The sequence below is a fragment of the Canis lupus genome, chromosome X (assembly GCF_048164855.1).
Source record: "Canis lupus baileyi chromosome X, mCanLup2.hap1, whole genome shotgun sequence".
Classification (NCBI taxonomy): domain Eukaryota; kingdom Metazoa; phylum Chordata; class Mammalia; order Carnivora; family Canidae; genus Canis; species Canis lupus.
This window is the reverse complement of record NC_132876.1, coordinates 80198865-80220597: the sequence shown is the minus strand read 5'-3', so window position 1 is coordinate 80220597 and position 21733 is coordinate 80198865. Positions and strand designations below refer to the sequence as shown.

Below are 21733 nucleotides of genomic sequence, written 5' to 3'. Positions count from 1 at the left end.
TGTCCACGAGATTCATTCTTTGACTCCATGAGACAAGAATCAAGATCTCCCAAATCACAGTGTTTTTTTTAATTGTTTTATTTGGGAAAAGTGCTTCTTACAAAAGGACAGCTGCAAAATACAGAGACCTCTGCAACAATTACTCGTTTTTTCTTAAAGTGAAAGAATGGGTGGGATCCAAGGAATCAAAGCAGAAGATGAACAAACGAGGAGCATCTTCCAAGTTATTTTAGGAAATAGAGCGATAAAACTCAAAGCTAAAATTTCCAATCAAGAAATTCTTCTAACAACTTAATTTTAGCTCATCTCGTGGATAATGACCCCCATCCCCCCTTTACTGGAAAAGCATGACTTAACTCCTGCCAACCAATGACTCCACTACAAGAAACACCTTAAACTTAAGTTAGGAATCACATCTGTCAACCTGCAAAGCTCAGGGATGGAATGAGGCAAATATCCACAAAAACAAACACAAAAACCCAACAACAAAACCTCAAACAAGGACAAACATTTGTCCAAAAGTGCCTGGGCTGGAAAGGCTGGGAGACCATAAAACATTAAATACAACTGTGTATCCGAGCCCTGCTTTTTGTTACTATATGGGACAACCAGACAATTTAAACCTCTGTGGCTAAGCCCATTTCTCTATATATATAGACAGAACTAGTACTGCTCTATTTACAGCTACCAATATACTGTTTTGTCCTTTACAATCTATTTGCCACACTAGGCTGAAACCACTAACCTGAGTTTTTCCACTAAGGCTAAGAACACAGCATCTATGCAGGGACAAGAAGCTTATCACACACTTATATTCACACTCACACACACCAAGTCTATAGCCCTTGGAAGTCCACTTCCAGATCAGCATTTCATTTATTGAAATTGAAATGAAATGTATTCATTGAAATGAAATGTATATCTGTATACAGATACACTGTATCTTCTTTATATGTGTTCTTTCACCAATTTTCCCATTGTGCTAAACACAGTAAAACTCAACACATTTGCACCTGGTTCTGGTTACCCAGTAGTATTACTTGTGTGCAATTAAACAAGAGACCAAAACCACAGAACAAGTGCACAGGTGGGAGTTAAGGGGTAGGGAAGAGATAAAAACACAGATGTGCAGATTTCACCAGAAACCTCGAGTATCCACCTTGTGAGTCTGTAGTAGGTTCCGATCCGACACCCGTCACCTCTATTCTTGGACCCCAAAGCAGGACCGCCGCTGTTACTTTTGAACCTGGGGACCTCAAAGTTGAGTGTGGAGTCCATAAACTACCCTAGAACTGTGTGAATCTGGTTGAAAACAGATGACGCAACAAAACTACGCTGCTAACTAACAGTTAAATTCATGTTACAAAACAACTAGCTTTAAGGTTTATTTTTGTAACTTTTTTTAAACAGAGAAAAACAACACACTCCATGGGGGAAGGCGAGGGATTGAGAAGACAGGTCCTGGGTAAAAATAATCACGACACAGGATTATTGTGTGGCTCAGTGAGCCCGGGTGGCTCAGTGGTTTAGCGCCGCCTGCAGGCCAGGGTGTGATCCTGGAAACCCGGGATCAAGTCCCACGTCAGGCTCCCTGCATGGAGCCTGCTTCTCCCTCTGCCTGTGTCTCTGCCTCAATCTCTCTCTGTGTCTCTCATGACTAAATAAATAAGAGCTTTTAAAAAAAATAATCACGACAGCACCTGGAGTTGATAGGCCTGCCTAGGAGAGACACGGGCACTGCCACACCAGCACAGGGGACAGCTACTCTCTGAGGCTCAGCAGACCAGGTCATACACCACGCAAAGCTGCTATAGATCTAAGTCATAAAAATCTTCCAGCTTATCGTGAAACAAGTTCCACTCATCTTCAGAGTCTGTCAGGTCGTCGTCCCTACCTGCAGCCAAAAGCATAAGCAACATCTCGCCCAGCTCAAAGGTGACAGCCTCCTCTTCTTCGTTGTCAGAGGGGTTGCTGTTCTCTCTTTCCTCAATGAGCTCCCAGAAGTGGTTCCTTCGTGGGCCCGGTATCTGCTTGATGTTCCCACTTTCTGTCTCTGTGGCTCCTCTCTACAGTCATCAGAGTATGCATGCTTGTAAAAACAGTTCCCTCCAAATGGGCAGCTCCCAAGTCCTTCATCAAAATACCTGCACGCCTTAATGCTTATTGCCTCCTTGTATTTCTGAATGAGTTTCTGCTTCTCTTCTTTCTCCTCCACCTAGTACTCACTTGAAATGACAAAGTTAGATGTGATCCGGCATTCAGGGCAGGACTTTATAATCTTGCTCTCAAATTGCTTAGCACTCCTCCACTTGCTAATACACTTGAGATAGTAAGTGTGGTTGCAGTTAGAGAGAATCCCAAAGCGACGCTCACTGGGGTTGGCTTTCTCGTAGGCGATCTCCATGCAGATCCCACACACCATGTCCTTACTGCTCTGGACAGCAAATGAGAGCTCCATGTCCTTCTCATGGGCCTCAATGCAAGATTTCATATGTTGTGATCTCTGGGCAGCATCCATCGGATGGAGGACCTGCAGCCCACACGTGTCACATGAGTCTCCGTGGAGATACACACAGTTCTCCCCATACCAGCACTCTCCCACTGCAACACAGGGGCAAAGCTGCTTCTTTGTTTCCACTGCTGTCTGTTCTTTCTCTGATTCTTCCTCCATCACTGACCCCTGCGGGGGTGCTTCAGTGAAGGAAGGGGCAGTACAGCCACAGTAGGCTGCCTGGGCATAAACTCAATGGCATTCACCCAGTGTTCTGAACCTGCGCTGACAGTAGCAAAGTTTGAACTTCTGGACTCAGCTTTGCCTGTATTCATTTCAACAACTGGTCCAACTCCCGATGAGAGACTTGAAGAAGCAGCAAGGGATGATTTTGCAGTTAGATCTGCAGCAGTCACTTCTTCCTGTTTCAATGACTTGTTATGTTATATCTGCAGTGGTCTCCGTAAATACAGTATCCTCACTGAAAATACTTGCATACTACACCATAAGGACTGTCAGAGAGGTCATGAGAGTAGCGACAGTTATCTCCTTCCTTACAAACCCGTGCATGAAATACCTTAGCTTGTAGTTTTTCTTCCTGCTTTTGATATGGGTTGAAGTGGGGGACTCAGAGCTGATGGCCAAGAAAGAATTCTTGAGATGTCTTCAGTTCAAAAAAGGTGGTTTTATCAAAACAAAGGGACTGGGTTCCTGGGCTGAAAGAGCTGCCCGGAATCACAGTCCTGATGACTACAGCTTTGAAATATAGCTTAAAGTCCAGAATCCTGATGCCTCCTGCTTTGCTTTTTCGGGATTACTTTGGCTCTTTAGGGTCTTTTGTGGTTCCATACAAATTTCAGGATTGTTTGTACTAGGTCTCTGAAAAGTGTTGGTGGTATTTTGATATGGATAGCATTAAATGTGGAAATTGCTCTGAGTAGTACACACATTTTTTTTTTTTAATTTTCATTTATTTATGATAGTCACAGAGAGAGAGAGAGAGGCAGAGACACAGGCAGAGGGAGAAGCAGGCTCCATGCACCAGGAGCCCGATGTGGGATTCGATCCCGGGTCTCCAGGATCGCGCCCTGGGCCAAAGGCAGGCGCCAAACCGCTGCGCCACCCAGGGATCCCCTAGTACACACATTTTAACAAGGTGTGTTTTTTGAATCCATGTGTATGGAATTTTTTCCATTTATTTGTGTCTTCTCCAATTTTCTTCATAAGTGCTCCATAGTTTTGAGTACAGATCTTTTACCTCTTTGGTTAGGTTTATTCCTAGGTATCTTGTTTTTGGTGCAATTATAAATGGATTGATTCCTGGAATTTTTGTCGCTACTTCATTGTTAAAACATTGTATTTATTTATTCATGAGAGGCACAAAGAGAGAGAGAGAGAGAGAGAGAGAGAGAGAGGCAGAGACACAGGCAGAGGAAGAAGCAGGCTCCATGCATGGAGCCTGATGTGGGACTTGATCCAGGGACTCCAGGATCACTCCCTGGGCCAAAGGCAGGTGCTAAACTGCTGAGCCACCCAGGCGTCCCTCCTACTTCATTATTAGTGTACAGAAATGCAACAGATTTCTGTACATTGATTTTACATCCTGCAACTTTGCTGAATTCATTTATTCTAGCAATTTTTTGGTGGAGTCTTTGAGGTTTTCTGTATTGATTATCATGTCATCTGCAAATAGTGAAAGTTCAACTATTTCTCAGCCAATCTAGATAACTTTTATTTCTTATTGTTGTCTCATTGCTAAGGCTAAGACTTCCAACACTATGTTAAAGAGTAACGATGACAATGGACATCCCTGTCTTCTTCCTGACAGCAGAGGAAAAGCTCTCAGATTTCCCCATTCAGCAAAATACTACCTGTTGGACTTTTGCATATGCCTTTTGTGATGTTGATTTATTTTCACTCTATGCCTACTTTCTAGGCATTCAAATGATCTCTATCAAGAATTGATGCTGTTTATTTCTGCTCATTTATGTCATTTAGTTCATTCATTAAATTTGGGCTTTATTGTTTTTCTACTTCCTCCAGATATAAAATTACATTGATAATATTTTAGATATTTCTTCTATACTCTGATTCATGGACGGGAAGATTTATATAGCTATTTGCTTTACAAATACATCCTGAGAATGTATATACTTATAAAAACACTTTAGTGGTAAAATATAATACAGAAAAGTACATAAAACATACATTCATTTTTAAAGACTAATTATATAACCACCATGCAGTTTAAGAAATAGACATTGTCAGCACCCTAGAAGTCCTCTGGGTGACTTCTGTCAGTCATGGTTCCCTCTCTTCTCATCCTGAATGTTATGGTATTTATTTCCTTGCTTTTCTTTTTTCTTTCTTATTTTCTTTCTTATTTTCTTTCTTTCTTTCTTTCTTTCTTTCTTTCTTTCTTTCTTTCTTCTTTCTTTCTTTCTTTCTTTCTTTTTCTTTCTTTCCTTTCTTTCTTTCTTCTTTCATCCTTTCTTTCTGTTGTTGAAGTACAACTGGTAATTTCTTTGCTTGTCTTTATGGTTAACCACCTTAGTTTAGTTTTGCCTTTATTCAAGGGTAACACGCACAAAAGCACACAAAAATTATGGGCAACTTGATAAGTTTTCACAAAGTGAACATATCCAAGTCAAGAAACAGATCATGACCAGTACTCAAGAAGCCCCAACTGTGTTCAACATCCCGCCCCCCGCAACCGGTCACTTTCTACTTTAGGGTAGCCACTAGTCTGACTTCTAAGAGCATGGTTTATTTTTGCTCTTTATATAAGTGTAAAGCTAATGGAGTATGTGTTTCTTTTACTTATGTTTGTGAGATTTATCCACTCTGCTGTCTGAAGATAATTCATTCTTATTGTTGAGTAGCATCCCATTGTATAAACATACCACAATTTAAAAAATTGGTTCCACTGGCATTGTTGGGAACTTGAGTTGTATATATATAGCCTGTAAATGAAAGAAAAATAACCTGAAGATCACAGCCTCATAGGTGAGACAGACAAATGAGGTAGAGTTGCAGAACAAGCTCTCCATGAGGGCTATACATGTGGAGTTATGGATAAATGGACTTTGAGATGCTGAAGGTAAGTTTTGAAGGATGAGAATATAGGATCTCTCTAAGAAGATATATAGAGACAGACAGAAAGAGACAGGGAGCTTCCCGGCAGAGGGAGGGCATGGTGAAGATCGGGGAACTGGTAGCATTTTGGGAAGGCTGAGTCAGAGGGAGCTGCATTTAGAGGTGGAGGGGAAAGCTGAGGTTGCAGGGTCGGTTGGTAAGGCAAAGGATGTGTCACAAAAGTCCTAGGGTGCCAGAATAAAAAATGAGACATTATCCCTTAGGGAATTGGAATGCTACTGAAAGACTGTTTTCTCTCCTCATTTGTTTTTGTCCACTTATTTTTTAAGATTTTATTTACTTATTCATGAGAGATACAGACAGAGAGAGAAGCAGGCTCCACGCAGGGAGCCCAATGTAGGACTCGATCCCGGATCCCGGGATCACACCCTGAGCTAAAGGCAGATGCTCAACCACTGAGCCACCCAAGCGTCCCTGTCCCCTTATTTTTACAACGGGGGCATCATATGGACGAATTTGCAGTTTAGAAAGGTCCCTCCGACTGTGGCAGGAATGATGGACTGGAGGGGAAGAGCAGGAGGCTAGGAGACATATTTGTGGTTAAGAGTGAAAGTCTTGGAATCAGTCTTCCAAATTTTAACCAGCCCAGTTCTCTTTTGATCTCTAGACTCTCATATCCAACTTTCCACTCAACATCTCCACTTGAATGTCTAATAGGCATTCTCAAACTCAACACAACTAACAATGAACTCCTGACCTTGCCCCTAAAACTGGCTCCTCTTCCAGGCTTTCTCTTATTGTGTTGGCAACTTCATCCTTCTGGTTGTTCAGGCCACATTTTTAGAGTTCTTCTTCACTCCTCTTTCTTTCATACCCCACATCCAATCCATCTTAAAGTTTACTAACCTATCCATTTGCATTTCCTAGATTCCATATAAATGGAATCACACAATATGTTTTCTTCTTTTTTGCCCGCCTTCTTTCACTCAGCATAGTTTGAGATTCATCCTTGAGGTTGCGTGTGTCAATAATTCATTCCTTTTAGTGCTGAGTAGTATTTCATTGTATTTATACACCACAATTTCTTCATCCATGCACCTGTTGATGGACATTTGGGTTGTTTCTAGTTTTTGTCTATTACAAATAAAGTTGCTATGAGGGCACCTGGGTGGCTCAGTTAGTTAAGCGGCTGCCTTTGGCTCAGGTCATTATCCCAGGGTCCTGAGATGGAGTCCTGTGTTGGTCTCCCTGCTCAGTGGGGAGCCTGTTTCTCCCTCTCCTGCTGCAGCTCCCCCTGCTTGTGCTAGTTCTCTCTCTCTCTGTCAAATAAATAAATAAAATCTTTTTTTAAAAAGCTGCTGTGAAGATTGGTGCACACAGCTTTGAATGGACATATGCTTTCATTTCTCCTGGGTAAATACATAAGAATGAGTAGGCTGAATTGCATAGTAGATGTAGGTTTAATTTTTAAAATATTTTCTTTATTTATTTATGAGAGACACACAGAGAGAGGCAGAGACATAGGCAGAGGGGGAAGCAGGCTCCCTGCGGGAAGCCCAATGCAGGACTTGATCCCAGGACCCCGGGATCATGTCCTGAGTGGAAGGCAGATGCTCAACCGCTGAGCCACCCAGGCATCCCATTTTTGTAAGAAACAGTTAAACTGTTTTCCAAAATAGTTGTACTATTTCATTCCCATCGGCAGTGTATGAGACTTCCAGTTCCTCCATATCCTTGCCAAAACTTGCTATCCTCAGTCTTTCACATTTTAGTCATTTTAATAAGTGCGTAGTAGTACTTAATCGTGGTCTTGATTGGCATTTCCCTAATGACTAATGATGATGAGCATTTTTTTCACATGCAGGTTTGTCATCTGTATATTTTCTTTAATGAAGCGTCTATTCAGATCTTTTGCCTATTTAAAAAAATTGAGTTAACTTCCTATTATTGAGTTTTCAGAATTCTTTACATATTTTGGATACAAGTTCTTTATTACATATATACAGCATTATTCACAATAGACAAAGCATGGAAACAACCTGTGTCCGTCAACAGATGAATGAGTAAAGAAAATGTGGCTTGTGTGTGCATTATATATGTATATATATTACATATATACATGTATACACATACATATACACAAAAGTTATATATATTTATATATGTGCATATATATGCATACACACACACACAGAAGAATACTATTTAACTTGAAAAGAGAAGGAAATCTTGGGGCACCTGGGTGGTATGAGCAGTCAGTTGAACGTCCCACTCTTGGTTTTGGCCCAGATCATGATCTCCCAGTCGTGGGATGGAGTCCCATGTCAGGCTCCATGCTCAGCCCAGAGTCTGCTTGAGACTTTCTCTTCCTCTCCCTCTGCCCCTCCCCCTTCTCTAAAAATGGATGCACAAATCTTTAAAAATAAAAGAAACCTACTTTAAAAAGAAGGAAATCTTGCCATCTGCAACAACATGGATGAACTTGAAGAGCATTATGCATGATATCACTTATATGTGGAATCTATTTTTTAAAAAGTTGAAGTTATAGAAATAGAAAGTAGAATGGTGGTCGCCAGGGGCTGAGAGGTGGGGAAAATAAGGAGAAGCTGGTAAAAGGGTACAAACTTTCAGTTATAGGATGAATAAGGTCTGAGGATATAATGTATAACATGGGGACTACTATAGTCACTAATGCTGTGCTATATAGTTGAAATTTGCTAAGAGAGTGAAACTTAAATGTTCTAAAAAAAAAAAAGAAAGAAAAAAAGAAACCACCAAAAATCAAACAGGTTAATATGTGAGGCAATGGACATGATGGTGGGAATATCTTCACAATGCAAACATATCAAATCATCATGTTGTACACTATTTTTTTCTTTTTTAAAATTTTACTTACTTTTAATTCAAGTACAATTAACAGTGTTATAATAGTTTCAGGTGTACAATATAATGATTCAATGATTCTATACATTATTCAGTGCTCATCACAATGAGTGCGCTCTTAATCCCTTTCACCTATTTCACCCATCCTCCCACCCATCTCCCTACAATTCCATTTGTCAATCATATCTCAATCAAGCCGGAGAATTTTTTTCTGTCACCCCTTTTTATTTCTTCCTTGACACAATATTTAGAAGTGTTATTTTGCTTCAAAATATTTACATATTTCCCAAATATCTTTCAAAAATTTATCTTCAATTTAATTCTATCGTGTTGAGAGAAAATATTTTGTATGATTTCAATCTTTTAAGCTTATGGAACTTTGTTTTGTGGTCCGCAATATGGTTGTATTCATTCCCTAAGGCTGCCATAATAAATCACCACAAATTCTATAGCTTAAAACAATAGAAATTTATTCTGTCAAATTCTGGAGGGCAGAAGTCTGAAGTCAAGGTATAGGCAGGGTTGGTTCCTTGTAGAGACTCTGAAGGATAATCTGTTCCATGCCTCTTTTCACCAGCTTCTGGTGGCTTCCAGTAATACTTGCCATTCCTTGGCTACTAGATGCATTACTTCAATCTCTGCCTCTGTATTCACATTGCCTTCATCTCCTTGTCTCAAATCTCCCTCCACCTTTATTTTGTAAGGACAACTGTCATTGGATTTAGAGCCCACTCTAACTGCCCTGACTAGAGCCTCTAGTCACTTTAGCTTGTTGCTCTCAGAGAGCCACCAGCTTTTTCTTAAATGCTTATCAGCAGGATGTCCATTGTTTTTGAGAGTATACTTAAGTTTGAACTTCTACAGATCCTGTTTCAAATAAAATCAGTTTCTTTGAGGATAAGCTGGAGTTCTCCCTTATGAACTGCCTCTCTTCTTGGGCAAAATCTCTGAGCCACGGCTCCAGGCACTGAGTGAGGATCATAACTTCTGCTTTTCCCAGCTGAAACCTCTTCTCATGAGTGAGCTGGGGCAAAGGCTATAGAGGCTCTAGTATTTTTGGCCTGCTGTGCCTGGGGTAAGGTTTCTACCCTAGGAGTGGAGGCTAGATGGAGGAAGGGAATACCAGACCTTTCAGACACTTTCACTAGGAATTTGGCCTCTGCAACAGAGTGGCAGTGGATGAGAAATGTTGGTATCAGGCCTTTTCCAGTGAGATATTATATCCCTTGATTGGGAGCTGAATAGAGAAAGAGTTCCCTTTTTTTTTTTTTGGCCACATCTTCCCAAAGTGGATCTTCCATCTACCTGAATTGGGGGGTGGAGGATGGAGTGGGTCATGGCTCAAGTGCCACAGACTCTCACTGTGAGATTTAATAGATTTTCTTGAATAAATATTTCCTTATTTGTTGTATTCCCTTAGGACAATTTCTGGAGACTTTAAATGTTTTGATTGTAAAACAATAATTTTTACTAGTCCGCAGAACTTATGTTGCCTTTCTGGAAGTGGAATCCCCTGAGTGGCCTGTCCTTTTACTTTTAACTTATTTGTATCTTTGCATTCAAATTGGGTTTCTTTCAGGCAGCATACAATTGAATATTGCTCTTTTATGTAATCCTACAATCATTGTTTTTTTTGAAGACTTTATTTATTTATTCATGAGAGACACACAGAGAGAGGAAGAGACATAGGCAGAGGGATAAGCAGGCTCCCTACAGGGAGCCCAATGCGGGACTCGATTCCCAGACCCCAGGATCACAACCTGACTGAAGGCAGACGCTCAACCACTGAGTCACCCAGGTGTCCCATCATTGTTTTTTAATAGAGTCATTTAAACTCTTCACATTTAATATGATTATTGGTATGTCTGGGTTTAGACATTCCATATTGTTATTTGTTTTCTATTTGTCCCATCTGTTCTTCATTCCCAGTATCCTCTTTTTTTTTAAAGATTTATTTATTTATTTATTTATTTATTTATTTATTTATTTATTTATTTATTTGACACGGTGGGGGTGGGGGGAAGAGGCAGACAGGGAGGGGGAGAAGCAGGTTCCCCACTGAGCAGGAAACCTGATGTAGGGCTTCATTCCACGACTCTGGGATCATGATCTGAGCAGAAGGCTGACACTGAACCACCCAGGCTCCCAGTATCCTCTTTTTATGCTTTGTTTTAGATTAATGTAGTGGTTTTTTACTCCATTTTACCTCTTTGTTGATTTGTTGGGTTATTTGCTATACTCTTACTTTTTAGTAGTCAATTCAGGGTTTATAATATATATTACAATTTATCATAATATACTCTAAAGTAATATTATACCACTTTGAATAGAGTATAAGAATTTTACAACTATATAATTCTATTTTATTTCTTCTAGGCTTTTTTTTTTGCTTTTGTTGGCATATATTTTGCTTTTACTTATAACTCCCCGATATATTATTTTTGCCCTAAACTGTCAATTTTTAAAGTTATTTTTAAAATTAAGAAATGGATGGTTTATATTTATCACATATTTATCATTTCTGATGCTATTTCTTTGTGCAAGTCCTAATTTCCATCTGGCATAATTTTCATTCTATCTGAAGGATTTTTAAAACCTTTTTTTTTTTTTTTGAGAGAGAGCATGAGTGGGATGGGGGAGAGGCAGAGGGAGAGAAAGAATCTTAATCAGGCTCCCCGCCTAATGTGGAGTCCAACGTGAGGCTCCATCTCACAACTCTGAGATCATGACCTGAGCTGAAATCAAGAGTCAGACACTTAACCAACTGAGCCACCCAGGCATCCCTAGAACCTTTTTTTTAACCCTGCATATTTGCTGATGAATTGAGTCTGTATCTCTAAAAAAGTCATTATTTGGTCTTCATTCTTGAAAATTATTTTCTCTGTTTTCAATTTTATTTTGACAATTTTTTTCTTTCCCTACATTAATGATGTTGCTCCACTGTTTTCTGGTTCCCATTGTTTCTGAAGAGAAATGTGCTGTTATATTTTACCTTTGAAACATAATGAATCTCTTTTTCCCCACTGTCATCTTTTAAGATTTTTTCTTCTTTACAGCTTTTAATCATTTTGATTATAATGTAATTTGGTGTCGTTTTCTGTATATTTCTTGCACTCCAGATTCATTGAGCTTTTTGGGTGTAGGTTTCTGGTTTGCATTAAATTTGGAAATTTTTCAGCTAGTATTTCTAAAAGCATTTTTTCTGTCCACCTCCCTTTGGCAACTCCAATAATATGTATATTAAGCAATTGGAAGCTGTCCTATAGCTCATTATTGCTCCATTCATTTTTAACAAAGCTTTTTTTTTTTCCTATGTGTGCTTCATTTTGGAAGTTTTTTTTTTTAAATCCCATTATGTCTTCAAGTTCACTAATCTTTTCTTCTGAAATGTCTAATCTGCTGTTAACCTCATACAATGTAATTTTCATCTCAGGCCATATATTTTTTATCTCTAGCAGTTCAATTTGAATCCCTTAAAAATAACTTTATGTCTCCTATTAACATACTCACTCTTTCCTTTATCTTTTTCAACACAAAGAATACATTTATAATAGCTGTATTAATGTCCATGTCTATTCACTTTATCACCTGTGTTATTTCTGGATCTACTTCTATTGATTGATTTGTATCCTCATTATTGGTTGCATTTTCTTCTTCTGTGCATGCCTGATAGTTTTTTTTAAAGGATTTACTTATTTATTTTAGAGAGGAGGGGAGGGGCAGAAGGAGAGGGAGGGAATCTCAAGTAGATTCCTTGCTGAGTGCAGAGCCTGAGGTGGGGCTCCTCATGAGATCATGACCTGAGCTGAAATCAAGAGTGGGATGCTTAAGCAACTGAGCCACCCAGGTACCCCTGCCTAATAGTTTTTATTGGATGCCAGACATTGTGAATTTTACCTGTTGGGTTCTGGTTTTTATAATAGTAATAATTCCTTTAAGCAATTTCGAATGTGCTGGGATGCAGTTAAGTTACATGGAAACATGTAACTTTTATCCTTTTGAGGCTTGCTTTCTAGCATTATTAGATGTAATCAGAACAGTCTTTAGTCCAGGATAAAATTTATTGAGTACTGAGAAAATAACTGACTGAAAGATCTACCCCATACCCTGCATATTTGGGGATTTTCTTACTCTGGTAGGTGAGAAGGTGAACTATTTCCATCCCTCTGTGAACTCTGGGGTTATTCCACCCATTCTTTTTCGGTGGTACTTTTCCATGACTTGGGTAATTTCTTCATACATATGCACTGATCAGAATTCAGCTGGAGATTCCAGGGGAATCCTATGCAGATCTCCAGAGTACATGCTCTCTCTCTCTCTCTCTCTCTCTCTCTCTCTCTCTCCAGTTCTCTGCCCTCCAAGCAGCTCTCTTTTTGCTGGTCCTCTACTCAAGGAATTTTACTTGCCTTAGCCTCCCTGAATTCTCAACTGTTTCCTCAACTCTGGGAGGCCATGGGCCTCTGTTTGGGTTTCCTCTCCCTGGGCTGAGGCCTGAAAACCCTCTTCAGGCAGTAAGATGGGGGATATTATACTACTTACTTCATTTCCCCCCTTCTCTCAGGTATCAGTGTCCTGAACTGCCTGTTTTACCATGTCTAAGAATCATCTGTTCCAATTTTTAAAAATTATTTAGAGTGGGAGGATAAGTCCATACCTGTTTCTCCATCATGGCCAGACACAAATCCTAAGTCAGTCTTGAATTAATCCTTGAATTCTACGTTAAGAGGATCAGCTATCAGGGCACCTGGGTGGCTCAGTGATTGAGTGTCTGCCTTTGGTTCAGGTCGTGATCCCGGGGTCCTGGGATCAAGTCCTGCACCAGGCTCCCCTCAGGGAGTCTGCTTCTCCCTCTGCCTCTCTCTGTGTGTCTCTCATGAATAAATAAATAAAGTCTTAAAAAGACCTAACTCTGGGAAACGAACAAGGGGTAGTGGAACGGGAGGTGGGTGGGGCGATGGGGTGACTGGGTGACCAGCACTGAGGGGGGCACTTGACGGGATGAGTACTGGGTGTTATACTATATGTTGGCAAATCGAACTCCAATAAAAAAATATACAAAAAAAATCTTAAAAAGTAAAAGAGGGTGGGGGATGGGGTAAATGGGTGACAGGCACTAAGGAAGGCACTTGACAGGATGAGTGCTGGGTGTTATACTTACTATATGTTGGCAAATTGAATTTAAATAACACTTTTTTAAATAAAATATTTTTTAAAAAGATCAATTGTCTTTCTCAAATGACATGTACACACGTGTCCTGTGATGAAGAGGTTCAAGGAAACTCCCAAAGTTCTATCAATGTAAAGGTGTTGCTATCCTAACAATTACCACTATTTATGATAATGAGGATGTTAGACAATTTTGTGTAATAAAGCATGTGGCATGTATGCACCATTAAAGAGCATCTGCTACTAGAGACAGAAGGGAGTGCTGTTTAGGTCTGTATACCTAGAGTCACAAAGTACAGTGTGTGAATCCAGGCTTTGCTGTGGACTAGCAGGGGGACCCTGGGCAAGTTGTCTAACCCTTTGGTACATAAGTCTCCTCATTCACTGCTCTATCAACAGAATCAGGAGTGAATATGGGCTTTGCACCCACTCGAGGGGAAGAGTGCCAGGAAGGAGGTTGTAAAGGTTCAACTGGATCCAGGAGCAGGGTCTCTAGAACATGGGACCTCAGCATGTCCCACGTGGCATTGCAGGGAGAGGTGGGTGTTGCTTAGATCAGCCTTGGACATGATTCTGCAAGTAGCTAAGAGGCTTCTGGACAACAAGACCCACAGGATGAATTCTACAGCCCATGGGGCATGTACAGGGAGGAGTGACTGACTGAGGTTGAGAGTACTCTGGATATCTAGTCTTTCCACATTATATTGTGGGGACCATATTTGTTTCAGGGTCTTTGCTTGGCTTTGGCTATCTTTATGATGACAGCAGCTACTGCTGTCACAGACACTGCTATTAAAAAAGGCACAACCAGGGGTGATGGACAGGAGCTCCGGGGTCAGACATACCTGGGAGTGAGTGTTGGCATCTCTTCTCCTGTCTCTGGTGAGCTTGAGTGAGACAGTTAGCTGATACATAGTATATCAGTTACTCACCTGTACAACAGTTTTTAATAATAATAACCATCTCTCAAGTATGTTATGACTATTAAACGGAGTTAAATCTGGAATCGATAATAATGACAAAAACAATAATAATACGGGCTAGTGTTTATCTTCTGTTATTCTGTGTTGGGCCCTGTGAAAACCCTTGCTGGGACCATCTCATTTGCTTTTCACTACAACCTATGAGGACTGGCACTATTTCATGGTGGAGAAGACTGAGGCACAGAGAGAGTGAGGGAAGATCCCCAGTCACACAGCTGATATGAAGAGAACAAGCTGGGGCTGACACTCAGAACACCAGAAACCAAGTTCCAGGCCACTGCCAGGGATAAGGGTAGGGCATGGAGTGGTCCATTCCAGAAGGGGCTCTGCTGGGACTGAAAACTCAGCGAAGCAATCAGAATGGGCTGCTGGGGGCAGTGACTACTGGGAAAACACATCAAGAAGATGAAGGGGTTAGAGAGCAAGCGATGATGCCCTCCAGACAGTGGGGATCAGAGTACAGATCCAGGACTTAAGAACAAAGGAGAAAAAGAATTGGGATGCATTGGTACATACATTTATCATTTTAATAGCATTTCCCAACCTCTTGCTGTGTTCTGAAAGGGATCCAGAAGGGTTTCAGGAAAATCTGTCTTGGAACAGAGGCCTCAGAACCAATCTCACTCCCAGACACATTGTTCTGTATGACTTATACAGAGCTAGCTGAACTACGATTTTGTGAATTTAATTTATTTCTATCATTTACAACAACAGGAGATGACAAGTACTCAGATTTCTGGCTACATTGGGAAAATCACAACCGTTGGCCCTACAGGGATCTCATTCCTGCAAGGATAGTGGGTGGTAGCTGCACTGTGGATGCACCCTCAGATGGGGGCGCGATTAGTACCCACTCCAGAGGCTGATCGACAGGGAATGTATCATACCCAAGGGCTGCTCTTCCACACCTTGAGATGAGCTGGGTTCTCTTATGTACATTTGCTACATCGTCCCAGTACATGTAAGTTTGAGAACTCTGTTCCTGGACACCCTTCAGACGCCCTCACAAACAAATGCTCTGTGGAGCAGGTATTGATTTCATCACATGACTTTGCTTTATAAAAAGTTCCTCAGGGCGCCTGAGTGGCTTAGTGGTTCAGCGTCTGCTTTTGGCTCAGGTCACGATCTTGGGGTCCTGGGATAAAGTCCTGCATCTGGCTCCCCATGGAGACCCTGCTTTTCCCTCTGCCTATGCCTCTGCCTCTGTGTCTCTCATGAATAAATAAATAAAATCTTAAGAGAAAAGAGTCCCTCAAATAACATGTGAATATGGGCCAAGTGTAAAAGATTCCATCAATACATCAGTGCCTGCCTGGGCCTACCCCTAGAGTTACTTCAGGGTGTTTCTTTCAAATATATTTCTCTATATTTAAACCATATGTGTGGGTGTGTGCACGTGTGTGTGCGTGCACACACACACACACACACACACACACTCACCCCAGGTCCCATTATGAGTGTCTCCCATTTGTTCTCTCCCCCATTATTGGCATATCCTGAAAAGATCCCTCTGATCAGTGTAAACTGGTCCCTTCATTCAGTTCCATAGCCAGTGGGCCCTCCATGGTAACACATGAACCCTTCATCTCTTAGCTACCATCCAACAATCACTGACTATGAATGGACACTTAGAGGTTTCTCCTGATTGAAACCTACTACCTTCCTTGAATATACAGCTCTGATCATGTGGGTGATGATTATACATTCTTTTAAAGGGAATTGCTGGGTCAAAGAGCAGTCATTCACTAATCCCAGTCAGTGCCCATTATACTATGTAGTGCTAGGCACTACAGAGACTAAGGATATTGAAAAGAAAAAGTCCTTGTCCTCATGAGCCTAGCATTGCAAGGTTTCTTTCAGGTGGATACACGCTGCCACGATGCCATCCCTAACTGGTCCAGGGGAAGAAAAGTGTATTGACTAGCATCCTCACATCTTTCTGGGGCAGGAGCTCTGAGGCAGGGTACTAGACACTTACAAATGTGACCCCATCAAGATCTTTAGGGCCTACGGATAAGACTGTTATCTAGGGGTGTGGTGGGGTGAGGAGGGTGAGAGACAGGAAAGGACTGGTTCACTAGTAATGAGGTGGAGAGAGATGGGAATCAGAGTTCACTCCGTCATTTGGGAGGGAGGGTGCGCCTGCTTAGAAATGAAAATTCCTGGGCCCCAACCCAGATATACTGGATCAGAAACTCTGGGGGTGGGGCACAGCAATCATGCCTGAATAAGACCACCAGGTGATCTTGAAGTTTCACATGAGCATCAGAACCACCAGAATGATCCACAGGACTTAAGTGAGAAATAGCCCCTCTGTGGTGTCACCTCCTAGGGGTGGACCAGGGATGAGGTGTGAAGATGAAACTGTGGCCTGTGAGACCTAGCACGCTGGTGCAGAGATGGACCACAAACACTACAGGATGTACCACAGGGGAGGGTGTGTTTATTATGTAACAATACAAATACTGTGTATGGAGGGACAATAAGTCCACCCTGCCCCAGGGTGATTAGCCCCAACCACTGACAGAGGTGAGGATGATGCCGTCTCACACCCCAGGCCCCAAGCCCAGCATGGGCAGACACCCATTCTAGGACATCCCCATGGGGCCACTCCAGTCCGATTTTTGCCACACCATCTCCTGCACATTTGAATAACACGGGAGGTGGCAGAGGGGGAGGTGGCAGAGGGGAAGGTGGCTGGGGGTGGGATGAAGCAGGCAAGAATGCAGGGTGGCTCTGGTGGTCCATCTGAAGACTGCCAGCTCTGGCTCTTGCAGGGCACAGAGGAAAGGAGCCCCAAGCCCAGTCTCTGCGCTCACATGATCAAGCGCTGTGCTCTATGGGCAGGCATTCGTAGTGAGGGACTGGAGGACCAGTTCGAGCCATTCTGCAGTAGTGGTCCCCTGTCCAGGCAACAGGGCTGAAAATGCTTGCCCACCAGTACAGGGTTTAGTGAGATCACTCTAGGAGTCAGAAGCACCCTGTGCACCTGGTTCTGAGTGTTAGGGGATCACTGATCTATTTTACAGGGTCCCGAGAACTTCCTAGGTGCCAGCTCACTTAATCCTCATTAGGCCCCCTTAGAAGAAAACCATGTCACACCGATGAAGACACTCAGGCCCAGACAAAGCAGGTAACAGACTCGGGTTGTCCTGCTACCTTAGGGCACAGCTGGCCAGAGGCTAAAGCCCATAATGACAGCCACTGGAACACTAATGTGATCATGCTGCCCCAGGGCCTCCCAGGGTCCCTTCTCCGTGCTCACAGACCCAGCCCTGCAGAGCGTCATCCCATATCCTGATGGGACACTTACTGCAGCTCCTTCTCTCAGAATACCTTCCCTTTACCCTCAGCCCAGGGGAATTGCCCCGGACTCCCAACGTGGGGCTAGCATTTCACCTGCATCCTGGAGAATGTCCAGTTCCTCCTTAACAGGGACCTTATGACAGACCCCTGCATTGTAGCAGGAAAGACTTCTATCCTGCCAATGTTGTGCACTTGCAGGGAACAGAAAAGGCCCTGAGTGGCTGCTCTGAGCCAGAGCTGGGGTGCTGGTTGACAGGACAAAAGGGGGAGAGACAGGGTGCACTTGAGGCCCTGTGATTAGGGCCGGGGAGGGGAGCTAAAGAGGCCCCTGGGGTGGAAGGGGATGCCTGGTGGCTGACAAGGGGAACAGGGAGATTTCTGCAGAGAGAAGGGGTGTAGCAGCTGCCACCAGAAAAGGTGGTTTGGGTGAAAAGACAGGGATGTTCAGAGGGATTTAAGGGGGTTGCCAGGGGCAGTGAGAAGGGGAGGCCTCTCCACTCTCCAGGATACTGTATCCTACAGTGGGTGCTAAGAGATGGCAGAGATGACAGGATCCATGGGTCTCCTTTTGTGGATATAGGATTCACCCTAACCCCGAGGGGCAGGATGCAGAAGTTACTATGAACACAGGTGACCCGGGTGGGTCAGGTAACAGTCATCCCCAGGATCTAGACTTGAGAGGTCACTCTCAGAACTCTTCAGTCCCAGAGAAATCCCCATCCCTGCGGTGAACCTGATTTCCCAATGACAATGACATGCTGCTGACTTCAGACAGCTGGAGGGCTGCAAGACACCAGGCCTCTCCCCCACAGGGTGGACGGAACAGAGATTCACTGTCACTGCCCACATGGCAGCCCTGAGCTGAAGAGCTGTGCCTCTAGGTCACAGAGTGCAGCCGGCAGCTCTGTGAGGCCTCTGAGCTGAAGGGGAGCTATTTCCTAAAGGAAATCTCTTAGCCAGTTGGGTCTATGTTGTCAGGTGTGACATTTTTGAGCTGTTTGTGGTTAGTGTCTGGGACGAGAGGTCTCTGAACGACTTGTGGGTCTCTATCCCAGGATATGAGGTCTCTGAACTACTTGAGGGAAGGGGGTCTTTGTCCAGAGGGTTGGGTGTCTGAGGTAGTTCACGTATCTGCATCCGAGAATGTTTTTGAGAGGAAGGCAGGATGGACCTCACTCTCACAGGGCTTAGCACTAGGTCAGGGACTTCACATTTGCTGTGCTTTCTCCCATGCCCGCCCTGCTACCACAGGGATGAAAGCTTAGGCTCCCCATGCTCAGGGAGGGCCTTTCCTCAGTCATATAAAAGGAATACCTGCTAACATTACCCCCATCCCTCCTAGGGGCAAAACCCTGTGACAAACCTACGTATATATGTATTAACTCAGTTAATCTGCCCGGTCCCCAAGTAGAAGATCATCATTTGCAGGTGAAGAGGCTGAGGCTCAGGGAGGAAGGGCAATCTCAGCTCGTGAGGAGGAAGAAACTGGATGACTTAAGCTCTCTGAAGGAGGCAGGCAGAACTCAGCACAGCAAGGCCAGGTAGAGGGTGACCAGGAAGGGGGAATGGATAGGGTTGCCCTGGGCCACAGGATCCTGTAACCAACTCACTTTCAGGAGGTCTCTTTCTCTCCCACTCACACACCCTGTTCCCCAGCTCAATACTTGATGTATGAAATGTGGAGGAGGTGGTGGAAGGTAGAGAGCTGAGGGAAGTACCTCGGTGCATCAATTCGCCTAAAGCCTCAAGCAAACCTAAGGATTCCTGCCTTCATTTCCCTCCTTGCAGCATTTTGGGGCTCTGAGATCAGCAGGAGGGCAGGCAAGGGCATGAGGGGATGTGAGGAACCATGTGTACAACGTAAGCCTCCCCATAACAAAAACAGGTCCTTGTCCTGTGGGCAGAGGGTCCTGATGTAGGTCAAGGCAATGCAACTGAGGCCAGGCCACAGGCAGCTGAGTTATTACCTCAGGGGCATCTTCTGCTCTGGAGAGACAGGCACATTATCCAACAGCAGAGCTGAGGGCCCATAGGTGGGTACAAATTCAGTGGGGCCAGTGTGCTGCCAGAGAGTCTCTCTGTCCTGGTCTCACTAATGTTCTTCCTTTCTGTCATCTCTGTGCTTGTAACTTTGTCTCCGTTGCTACCCACCTGGGTAGGGTCTCACTCATGCCAGGGGGCCCTTGCCTGGCCTCTCCTGAGGTTATTATCCTTTGACATGGATGCTCATGGGGAACTGTTGCGGAGATGCTCACGAGTCTATGGAATTGTCCAAGGAAGGCATGTTCAGCTGCATAGGAGTAGAAGAAAGGTTCTCCACTGGGACAAGCAAGGAGCTGCTCCCCATACACTGGGTGGCCTGGGCCTCTGAAAGAACCCTAGGGGGTTCTCTACCAAAAACAACAACAAAAAACCCTCAAACCAAACCAACATACAAAAAAACCAAAACCCAAACCTCCATGACTCAAACAGTTAAAGTCAAAGCCCTCACCATGGCCCTGAAGGTGCTACAGGATCTGGCCCCATCACCTCTCTCCCTCAACCGTGCTCAGCCAGCCGCACCGGCCTCCTCACTGTACTTCATACAGCCTGGACTAATGTCCACTCCTGCACTTTTCCACTGGCTCCTACCTCTGTCTGGGATACTTTTCTTGCAGATATTCATCTCCTCTAGGTGTCCGCTCAGGGATCACATGCTTTGAAAGACCTTCCTTGACCTGTTTCTAGAAATTGACCCCTCTATTTCATTATTCCGATTTAAATTTAACCGCAGCAATTGCCTGACAACTTCTTATATTTTTGTGCTGTATGATCCCAACAGAACGTAAGCTCTATGAGACCAAGGTTTTCTTGTGTTTTTTTTTTTTTCTATTTCCAGAGGATTGTATTCCTAATATCCATACTATTACCTGACACCTAACTTGGAGGGAATTAATGAATGAATAAGAGAATGAATAAATAAATGCAAGGCTGTGGTGAGACCCATAGCTGCACACGCCAAAGTATTTTCCTAGGGAACATATTCAGGGGCGACAGGATGGTGATGAACTCGGCGGACATGATCTCACTCTCTCAGTGTCCTCGGGCCTCCTGGGAGATGGCCCCTTCCCTAAGAGAACCAAAGCTCCTGCTCTCCTTCTGATCTATTACCGATAGTCAACCACAGAGACCTGTCCCACACCAGGCCCCTACCACAGTCCAGTGCTCTAATCCGTCCTGCCCGGTTCCCCCACTAGACCCATTCTGCATTCCCTGGGGAGACAAAAGCCAGCACAACGCCCAGCACATGAAAATCGCTTGTAACGCTCCCTGTTGCAATGGCGGCCATTGGAGGGAGTTAAATTTCAGCTTCGGAAGATTTTCTCCCGAGTCCAAGACTGCAGGGAGCTGTGGGGTGTGCACCCTGGCTTTGCCCTCCCTCCCCTTGGGGCCAGTTTAGAATGGCCCATAGCGGGTTGTCTCCATCAGCCAGCCGTTCCAGGTTCGCACCACCAAGGGGCGCGCGAGATGGAACAGGAAGAGTCACTGGACGAACCTCTCAGGGGCACAGAGGTAGGACCTTCCACACCTAGAGGGAGGTACCACTAGGGCAGGGGCGTCCGATTTTAGAATAATCCATTGGGTATGGGACAACACCGAGGGTCGGCATACCCCGCGTGTGGCATCAGCCACGGTTTCCAGCGCAGGCGCCAGGAGCCCCTCCGGGTACTTCCCCATCCGTCCCATTCCATTCTCCTGACGCATTTGAGCCCGAGTGGACACCCAGTCTGAGGTGGCAACCTCCATTTTAACATCGCCGACTCCACCC

At 43.7% G+C, this 21733-nt stretch overlaps 1 pseudogene; it reads right to left on the bottom strand.

The window, feature by feature from the left end:
• Positions 1-1686: 1686 nt before the first annotated feature.
• Positions 1687-21711, bottom strand: LOC140628517 (E3 ubiquitin-protein ligase makorin-1 pseudogene; annotated as a pseudogene).
• Between the last annotated feature and the right edge of the window lie 22 nt (positions 21712-21733).